The sequence below is a fragment of the Oncorhynchus tshawytscha genome, linkage group LG33, assembly GCF_018296145.1.
Source record: "Oncorhynchus tshawytscha isolate Ot180627B linkage group LG33, Otsh_v2.0, whole genome shotgun sequence".
In the NCBI taxonomy this organism is placed as follows: Eukaryota; Metazoa; Chordata; class Actinopteri; order Salmoniformes; family Salmonidae; genus Oncorhynchus; species Oncorhynchus tshawytscha.
In genome coordinates this window covers 42142441-42152440 of record NC_056461.1, presented here as the reverse complement: position 1 = coordinate 42152440, position 10000 = coordinate 42142441, and the positions used below count along the sequence as shown (strand labels likewise).

Sequence of the window (10000 nt, the reverse complement as noted above, 5' to 3'; positions counted from 1 at the left end):
CCACTCCATTAGGGTAAAACTCTCAAAAGATGGTCTTATGAAATATGTATTGATTTATCTTAAATAATTAAAGTTCAATGGCATCATGTTCACTCACTTGGTTCAGGTCACAGGACTGAAAATGAACGAATGCGACAACCACTTCTCTATCACTAGCAAACAGTCATGGGTGTACTGGTAACGAGAAAATTCAAGCCGAAAGGTACCCTGGGAAATATGTAAATAAGGCCCAAAACCCTACAGCAGGACTATTCAATTCTGGTCTTGGAGGACCGAATAATTTCTGGTTTTAGATTTTTTGTATGGATCTTCAAAGAACCATCCCATCTATGGTTCCTCAGATACCCTAAAATGGTTCCTCGATGGCATCGCTCTCAACAACCTTATTTGGTTCCAACTTGAACCTTTGTTTTTTATTAAGATTGTAGGCTGCGTGCGTGTGTGTGTGTGTGTGTGTGTGTGTGTGTGTGTGTGTGTGTGTGTATGTGTGTGTGTGTGTGCGAGTGTGTAAGAGAACGGCTGGTTAGGAACACTGTACATGTCAGACTCAGCAGGTTTGTTGCACATGGACCTAGAACTAGATGACCTAATGGTGTTAATTCTACTCCTCCTCCTCCTCCTACCCCCTCTCTTGCTCTAGTCCACACATACTCCTCCTCTCACCTGCTCACCCCCCCCTTTCACTCCTCCTCCTCACCCTTTTCACTCTTCCTCCTCCTTCTCCTCCTCTTCCTCCTGCTCACTCCTCCTCCTCCTTCTCCTCATTCTCCTCCTCCTACTCCTCCTCCTCCTCCTTCTCCTCCTCCTCCTGCTCACTCCTCCTACTCCTGCTCACTCCTCCTCCCCCCCCTTTTCACTCCTCCTCCTCCTCACCCCTTTCACTCTTCCTTCTCCTTTTCCTCCTCCTGCTCACTCCTCCTCCTCCTCCTCCACCTCCTCCTCCTCCTCCTCCTCCTACTCCTCCACCTCCTACTCTTCCTGCTCACTCCTCCCCCTCCTCCTACTCCTCCTCCTCCTACTTCTCCTCCTCCTCCTCCTGCTCCCTCCTCCTCCTCCTACTTCTCCTCCTCCTCCTCCTGCTCTCTCCTCCTCCTCCTACTTCTCCTCCTCTTGTTCCTACTCCTCCTACTGCTCCACCTCCTCCTCCTCCTGCTCCCTCCTCCTCCTCCTGCTCCCTCCTCCTCCTCCTGCTCCACCTCCTCCTCCTGCTCCACCTCCTCCTCCTCCTGCTCCCTCCTCCTCCTCCTGCTCCCTCCTCCTCCTCCTACTTCTCCTCCTCTTGTTCCTACTCCACCTCCTACTCCACCTCCTACTTCTCCTCCTCTTGTTCCTACTCCACCTCCTACTCCACCTCCTACTTCTCCTCCTCTTGTTCCTACTCCACCTCCTACTCCACCTCCTACTTCTCCTCCTCTTGTTCCTACTCCTCCTCCTACTCCCTCCTCCTTCTCCTCCTCCCTACTCCTCCTCCTGCTCCACCTCCTACTTCTCCTCCTCCTGTTCCTACTCCTCCTCCTCCTGCTCACTCCTCCTCCTCCTACTTCTCCTCCTCTTGTTCCTACTCCTCCTCCTACTTCTCCTCCTCTTGTTCCTACTCCTCCTCCTGCTCCACCTCCTACTTCTCCTCCTCTTGTTCCTACTCCTCCTCCTCCTGCTCACTCCTCCTCCTCCTACTTCTCCTCCTCTTGTTCCTACTCCTCCTCCTACTTCTCCTCCTCTTGTTCCTACTCCTCCTCCTGCTCCACCTCCTCCACCTGCTCTTCCTCCTCCTCCTGCTCCCTCCTCCTCCTCCTGCTCCCTCCTCCTCCTCCTGCTCACTCCTCCTCCTCCTGCTCACTCCTCCTCCTCCTGCTCCCTCCTCCTCCTCCTGCTCCTCCTCCTCCTCCTACTTCTCCTCCTCTTGTTCCTACTCCTCCTCCTGCTCCACCTCCTCCACCTGCTCTTCCTCCTCCTCCTGCTCACCCTCCTCCTCCTCCTCCTCCTCTTGTTCCTCCTCCTCCTCCTGCTCCACCTCCTCCTCCTCCTGCTACTCCTCCTCCTCTTGTTCCTCCTCCTCCTCCTGCTCCTCCTCCTCCTCCTGCTCCTCCTCCTCCTCCTCCTCCTCCTCCTCCTCCTCCTCCCTCCTCCTCCTCCTGCTCACTCCTCCTCCTCCTGCTCCCTCCTCCTCCTCCTGCTCACTCCTCCTCCTCCTACTTCTCCTCCTCTTGTTCCTCCTCCTCCTCCTACTCCCTCCTCCTCCTCCTCCTGCTCCACCTCCTCCACCTGCTCTTCCTCCTGTTCCTGTTGCTCTAATCCACCCACCCCTTTGATGAATAATGATTGAGGTAAATGCCTCTCAAAGCTGTACCCCCCACACACACACACAAAAACATACTAGTATTCACTGTAGTGTTTTTGTGGACTTTACTGTAGTATACTGTAGTATTTATACTGTTGTAAAAGAAAACTGTACTGTACTATGGTAATTAATGTATGTCTTTGCGGATTGCAGTATACTGTAGTATTTATCATAGTGTTTAAAAAAATATATTATCTTTGACATAAAGTGGAAGTTTTCTCCTTCAGGAAACCTACTGGAGAAATCGTAAAAGAGCAAAAGTTTCATAACCAGTAGGTAGGTCGAACTCTTGTCTGAACAGACAGCTCAGAGCTTCTGCTTTTTTTTCTGCACATTTGTATGGAACACAGTAATGGTCTATATTTGGGATGTTCTGTAGGTTTCTCACTTATGGGTGACATAAAGTGGGATATGGGGAGGGGGAATAGGCAGGGTATATTAAATACTGTAGTATTTACTATAGTTAAAAATGTTGCCATGTTTTTTTGTGGACTGTAGTGTTTTAGCTGATAATACTGCAGTATTCACTATAGTATTCTATAACATTATATAGTAAGTACTACACATGCTCGAGGGATACTACAGTCTGTACTATAGTAGTATACAGTATACTACAGTTTGCTACAGAATTCTATAGTAAGTACTGTAGTAGTATTCTATAGTAAGTACTGTAGTAGTATTCTATAATAAGTACTGTAGTAGTATTCTATAGTAAACTGTCGTAGTATTCTATAGTAAGTACTGTAGTAGTATTCTATAGTAAACTGTAGTAGTCTTCTATGGTAAGTACTGTAGTAGTATTCTATAGTAAGTATTGTAGTAGTATTCTATAGTAAGTACTGTAGTAGTATTCTATAGTAAACTGTAGTAGTCTTCTATGGTAAGTACTGTAGTAGTATTCTATAGTAAACTGTAGTAGTTTTCTATAGTAAGTACTGTAGTAGTATTCTATAGTAAACTGTAGTAGTCTTCTATAGTAAGTACTGTAGTAGTATTCTATAGTAAACTGTAGTATATTTTTGTGGGACCTGACAGCTCAGGGTGTCTCGTGGGCTGGGGGGCATGCTGCGTGTGAGGTGGGGGATGCTGGTCTGTAGCAGGAGCCCGAGGTGTGGGACTGAATCACAATGAGTGACGGCTCAATGAAAATCACGGCACGACAGAAGAGAGGGAGGGGAGGGAGGAGAAGAGAGAGAGGAGAGGGAGGGAGAGAGGAGAAGTGAGGAAGGGGAGGGAGGGAGGAGAAGAGAGGGAGGGGAGGGAGGAGAAGAGAGGGAGGGGAGGGAGGAGAAGAGAGGAAGGGGAGGGAGAGAGGAGAAGAGAGGGAGGGGAGGGAGGAGAAGAGAGGGAGGGGAGGGAGAAGAAGAGAGGAAGGGGAGGGAGAGAGGAGAAGAGAGGGAGGGGAGGGAGGAGAAGAGAGAGAGGAGAAGGGAGGGAGGGGTATAGAGCGAGCAGCTGCTGCCAAGCCTAGCCCAGCCCAGCCCAGCCTCCACGCACCCTCTCTCTCTCTCTCTCTCTCTCTTTCTCTCTCTCAAGCACACACACGCTCACTGGTAGTGGTGGTGGAGGAGAGATCCACGGGACAACAAAGAAGGTCTGCGCTGTTCTGCGTAAACTGCGGTTTCTGATCGCCATCAGGGAAGAGGAAAAAGGTCCCGAGTCTACACTACACTGGCTACTGTTTACTGAAACCCATTCTTCAGTTCTCTGGGGGGGGGAAATACACGCAGCAAGACTGGAGGTGACAGAATCCTTAGTGAACCTCTTAGGTAAGCAAACTATGGAAAACTATCCTTTACTGTAGGGACATAAGCAAAAGTCAGTGCGTGTCTATCCATGTCTCTGTTTCAATTCAAGGGCTTTATTGGCATGGGAAACATATGTTAACATTGCTAAAGCAAGTGTTTCTCTGTCTCCTTTTCTATGTGGCTATTATTGGAAATATGTCATTCACAGCCCCGTCTCTGTGGTGGAAAATCATTGTTTATTTGTTGATATGACTGATGCTGATCAGATCGATCGATACCGTGGAAAGTGTTCTACATGACCTATTTGAAACCCCTTTATATTGTCAATTGGATACAACAACACAATCAAACATATTTTTCCAGTTAAGAAAATTCAGTTTGTCATTGAATCTTTTCACATTTTCTGCATTTGTTTGAATTGTAATCGAGGAGAACATGTCGGTGTAAGCAATTGGGCTAGTTAGTGTGTGAACTGCATTACTCAGCAAAAATACGTTCTGTAAATTGAACACGGTGGGTGTTAAATTTCACACTTTCAACGCGTTTATAGGAGAACCACCAAAATGTGTTGAATTTACACTTTTAAAAAGGGTTGCCCTTTTAACACTCCAACACCAGCGGCATTAACAGACTAACTAACTAACTAACTAAACTAACTAACTAACATACTAACTAACTAACAGACTAACTAACAGACTAACTAACTAACTAAACTAACTAACTAAATAACAAACTAACTAACTAACAGACTAACTAACTAACAGACTAACTAACTAACTAACTAACTAACTAACTATGACGAACTCATTGTTAAAGTTGCACTGTTATGGGTTCATTAATACCTTGTATTACACACTTATGTATTAAATGTTTACAATAGGTCAGTGTTAAATGTACACTGTTATGGTGTTCCCTGAGTCCTTCACAGCAAGTTCTCCAATGTTAAATCAACACGGATAGTGTTACATTTAACACTGGTCCAGTGTTTATACAGTTCCACACTTTTCAGTTTTAAATTAATACGCCTCTTAGTGTAAAGCCTTTTTTTTTCATATTTCCCACAGTGCCTTTGCGCTTTGAGTGAATTCTAAGCTAATATATTATCATTCAAATTAAATTCTTTAGCACATACAACATATCATTCATAAGGCCTTATTTAGAGGACCTAGTTTGACCCTAATACAGTGGCCTGAAACTCGTGGTTTACAGGCCACATAAGGCCTGCAAGTCACAGTATGCTGTCATTCCTACTGGAATCCAGCCAGAGTGGGGATATCCAACATTTAGATTTTTTTTAATCACCTCCATTCAGATTGACTGCCGGGTTGGGAAGACTAAAACATGAGACTAGGCATCTTAACTGAAACAAACATTTCAGATATAACAGATTTGATTAGTTTAGAATTGTATTTATATTTAATTTGCATAAATGTAATTAATCAGAGCATTCGGGAAAGTATTCTGACCCTTTCAAATTTTGTTAAATTACAGCCTTATTCTAAAATGGATTAAATTAAATGTTTTCCTCATCAATCTACACACAATACCCCATAATGACAAAGCGAAAAACAGTTTTTTTGAAATGTTTGCACAAATAAAAAACAGAAATACCAGATTTACATAAGTATTCAGACCCTTTGCTATGAGACTCGAAATTGAGCTCAGGTGCATCCTGTTTCCATTGATCATCCTTGAAATGTTCCTACAACTTGATTGGAGTCCACCTGAGGTAAATTCAATTGATTGGACATGATTTGGAAAGGCATACACCTGTCTATATACAGTAAGGTCTCACAGTTGACAGTGCATGTCAGAGCAAAAACAAAGCCATGAAATCAAAGGAATTTTCCCCAGAGCTCCGAGACAGGATTGTGTCGAGGCACAGATCTGGGGATGGGTACCAAAAACAAATCTGCAGCATTGAAGATCCCCAAGAAAACAGTGGCCTCCATCATTATTAAATGGAAGAAATCACCAAGACTCTTCCTAGAGCTGGCCACGCTGCCAAACTGAGCAATCGATGGAGAAGGGCCATGGTCAGGGAGGTGACCAAGAACCCGATGGTCGCTCTGACAGAGCTCCAGAGTTTCTATTTGGAGATGTGAGAACCTTCCAGAAGGACTACCATCTCTGCAGCACTTCGCCAATCAGGCCTTAATGGTAGAATGACCAGACGGAAGCCACTCCTCAGTAAAAGGCACATGACAGCCTGTTTTGAGTTTGCCAAAAGGCACCTAAAAGATTTTCAGACCATAAAAAACAAGATTCTCTGGTCTGATGAAACTAAGATTGAACCCTTTGGCATGAATGCCAAGTGTCACATCTCGAGGAAGCCAGACACTGCTCATCACCTGGCCAATACCATCCCTATGGTGAAGCATGGTGGTGGCAGCAGGATATTTTTCAATGGTAGGGACTGGGAGACTAGTCAGGATCGAGGGAAAGATGAATGGAGCAAAGTACAGTGAAAACCTTGATGAATACCTGGTCCAGAGCCCTCAGGAACTCAGACTGGGGCAAAGGTTCACCTTCCAACAGGACAACAACCCTAAGCACACAGACAAGACAACACAGGAGTGGCTTCGGGACAAGTATTTGAAGCCCGGACTTGAACCTGATCGAACATCTCTGGGTAGACCTGAAAATAGCTGTGTAGAAACGCTCCCCATCCAAACTGACAGAGCTTGAGAGGATATGCAGAGAAGAATGGGAGAAACTCCCTAAATACAGATGTGCCAAGGTTGTAGCATAATACCCAAGAAGACTCGAGGCTGTAATCGCTGCCAATAACAAAGTACTGAGTAAAGGGTGCGAATACTTATGTAAATGTTATGTTTCTGTTTTTTATCCCCTCCTCAAAAAAATAACTGTTTTTGCTTTGCCATTATGGAGTATTGTGCCTAGATAAGATTAGAATAAGCTGTAAATGACATTTTTGGGGGGAAAAAGTGAAGTGGTCTGAATACTTTCCAAATACACTGTTAACGCAAAAACATAGAGCTTGAAACAAACAATTCCAAAAATCTACCTGCCGTAGCTCCCTGGCTCCCGAGTGGCGCAGCGGTCTAAGGCACTGCATCTCAGTGCTAGAGTTATCATTACAGACACCCTGGTTCAAATCCAGGCTGTATCACAACCGGCCGTGATTGGGAGTCCCACAGGAACTAAAAAAAATTATAATCATTAAATAGAGCATGCTGGGAAATATGATAATAATGGGTGTGGTTTTTGTTTAACACCAGTTCTTAACACCAACACTGGAGTACTTTTACACCAACGAGTGTTAATGTAATACTTACAGAGTTAATTTAACACCTGAATCAACACTAGAAATGTCACATTGAACAATCAACGCTAGTTAACCCTGGCCATTTTGACACCCTGATTGAACAACAGTATATTTTTTAACATGATAGCTTAAAAAGCAACACACGCATTTTATTCCGTTCATTCACACAAAGTAACACTACATCAACACCACAACTGCTTAGACCAGGATATGAAGACTGACGATTTAGCTGTGTTTGAATCTCGGGACATCGTGTGCGTTGGCCTCTCTGTGTGTGCGCATCTTTTATATATACACTGCTCAAAAAAATAAATGGAACACTAAAAAGAACACATAGTTACATAGTTGAATTTGCTGACAACAAAATCACACAAAAATTATCAATGGAAATCAAATGTATCAACCCATGGAGGTCTGGATTTGGAGTCACACAAAATTAAAGTGGAAAACCACACTACAGGCTGATCCAACTTTGATGTAATGTCCTTAAAACAAGTCTAAATGAGGCTCAGTAGTGTGTGTGTGGCCTCCACGTGCCTGTATGACCTCCCTACAACGCCTGGGCATGCTCCTGATGAGGTGGCGGATGGTCTCCTGAGGGATCTCCTCCCAGACCTGGACTAAAGCATCCGCCAACTCCTGGACAGTCTGTGGTGCAACGTGGCGTTGGTGGATGGAGCGAGACATGATGTCCCAGATGTGCTCAATTGGATTCAGGTCTGGGGAACGGGCAGGCCAGTCCATAGCATCAATGCCTTCCTCTTGCAGGAACTGCTGACACACTCCAGCCACATGAGGTCTAGCATTGTCTTGCATTAGGAGGAACCCAGGGCCAACCACACCAGCATATGGTCTCACAAGGGGTCTGAGGATCTCATCTCGGTACCTAATGGCAGTCAGGCTACCTCTGGCGAGCACATGGAGAGCTGTGCGGCCCACCAAAGAAATGCCACCCCACACCATGACTGACCCACCGCCAAACCGGTCATGCTGGAGGATGTTGCAGGCAGCAGAACGTTCTCCACAGCGTCTCCAGACTCTGTCACGTCTGTCACGTCTGTCACGTGCTCAGTGTGAACCTGCTTTCATCTGTGAAGAGCACAGGGCGCCAGTGGCGAATTTGCCAATCTTGGTGTTCTCTGGCAAATGTCAAACGTCCTGCACGGTGTTGGGCTGTAAGCACAACCCCCCCCTGTGGACATCGGGCCCTCATACCACCCTCATGGAGTCTGTTTCTGACCATTTGAGCAGACACATGCACATTTGTGGCCTGCTGGAGGTCATTTTGCAGGGCTCTGGCAGTGCTCCTCCTTGCACAAAGGCGGAGGTAGCGGTCCTGCTGCTGGGTTGTTGCCCTCCTACGGCCTTCTCCACGTCTCCTGATGTACTGGCCTGTCTCCTGGTAGCGCCTCCATGCTCTGGACACTACGCTGACAGACACAGCAAACCTTCTTGCCACAGCTCGCATTGATGTGCCATCCTGGATGAGCTGCACTACCTGAGCCACTTGTGTGGGTTGAGCCGTCTCATGCTACCACTAGAGTGAAAGCACCGCCAGCATTCAAAAGTGACCAAAACATCAGCCAGGAAGCATAGGAACTGAGAAGTGGTCTGTGGTCCCCACCTGCAGAATCACTCCTTTATTGGGGGTGTCTTGCTAATTGCCTATAATTTCCACCTGTTGTATATTCCATTTGCACAACAGCATGTGAAATTTATTGTCAATCGGTGTTGCTTCCGAAGTGAACAGTTTGATTTCACAGAAGTGTGATTGACTTGGAGTTACATTGTGTTGTTTCAGTGTTCCCTCTATTGTTTTGAGCAGTGTATAATAAGCCTAGCCTACTATACTGTCCATCCACAGCCTAGCCTAGCCTAGCCTAGCCTACTATACTGTCCATCCACAGCCTAGCCTAGCCTAGCCTACTATACTGTCCATCCACAGCCTAGCCTAGCCTAGCCTAGTCTACTATACTGTCCATCCACAGCCCATCCTAGTCCTCCACACTATACTGTCCATCACAGCCAGCCTAGCCTAGCCTAGCCTACTATACTGTCCATCCACAGCCTAGCCTCTACTGTCCATCCACAGCCTGTCCATCCACAGCCTAGTCTACTATACTGTCCATCCACAGCCTAGTCTACTATACTGTCCATCCACAGCCTAGTCTACTATACTGTCCATCCACAGCCTAGCCTACTATACTGTCCATCCACAGCCTAGCCTACTATACTGTCCATCCACAGCCTAGCCTACTATACTGTCCATCCACAGCCCATCCTAGTCTACTCTACTGTCCATCCACAGCCTAGCCTACTCTACTGTCCATCCACTAGCCTATATACTGTCCATCCATCCTGTCCATCCACAGCCAGCCTACTCTACTGTCCATCCACATCCTACCCATCCACAGCCTACTATACTGTCCATCCACAGCCACTGTCCATCCACCCTACTATACTGTCCATCCACAGCCTAGCCTATACTGTCCATCCACAGCCTAGCCTACTATCCATCCACAGCCTAGTCCATCCACAGCCTAGCCTACTGTCCATCCACAGCATACTGTCCATCCACAGCATACTATACTGTCCATCCACATCCTACTATACTGTCCATCCACA

At 46.2% G+C, this 10000-nt stretch overlaps 1 protein-coding gene across 3 annotated transcripts in view; it reads left to right on the top strand.

The window, feature by feature from the left end:
- Positions 1-4053: 4053 nt before the first annotated feature.
- dclk1a (doublecortin-like kinase 1a) overlaps positions 4054-10000 on the top strand; it is a 221143-nt gene continuing 215196 nt past the window's right edge. For all 3 annotated transcript variants that reach the window (XR_006080692.1, XM_042311413.1, XM_042311414.1), the window contains exon 1: positions 4054-4107. The gene's annotated coding sequence lies outside the window, so the exon portion shown is untranslated. The remainder of the gene's footprint in view (positions 4108-10000) is intronic.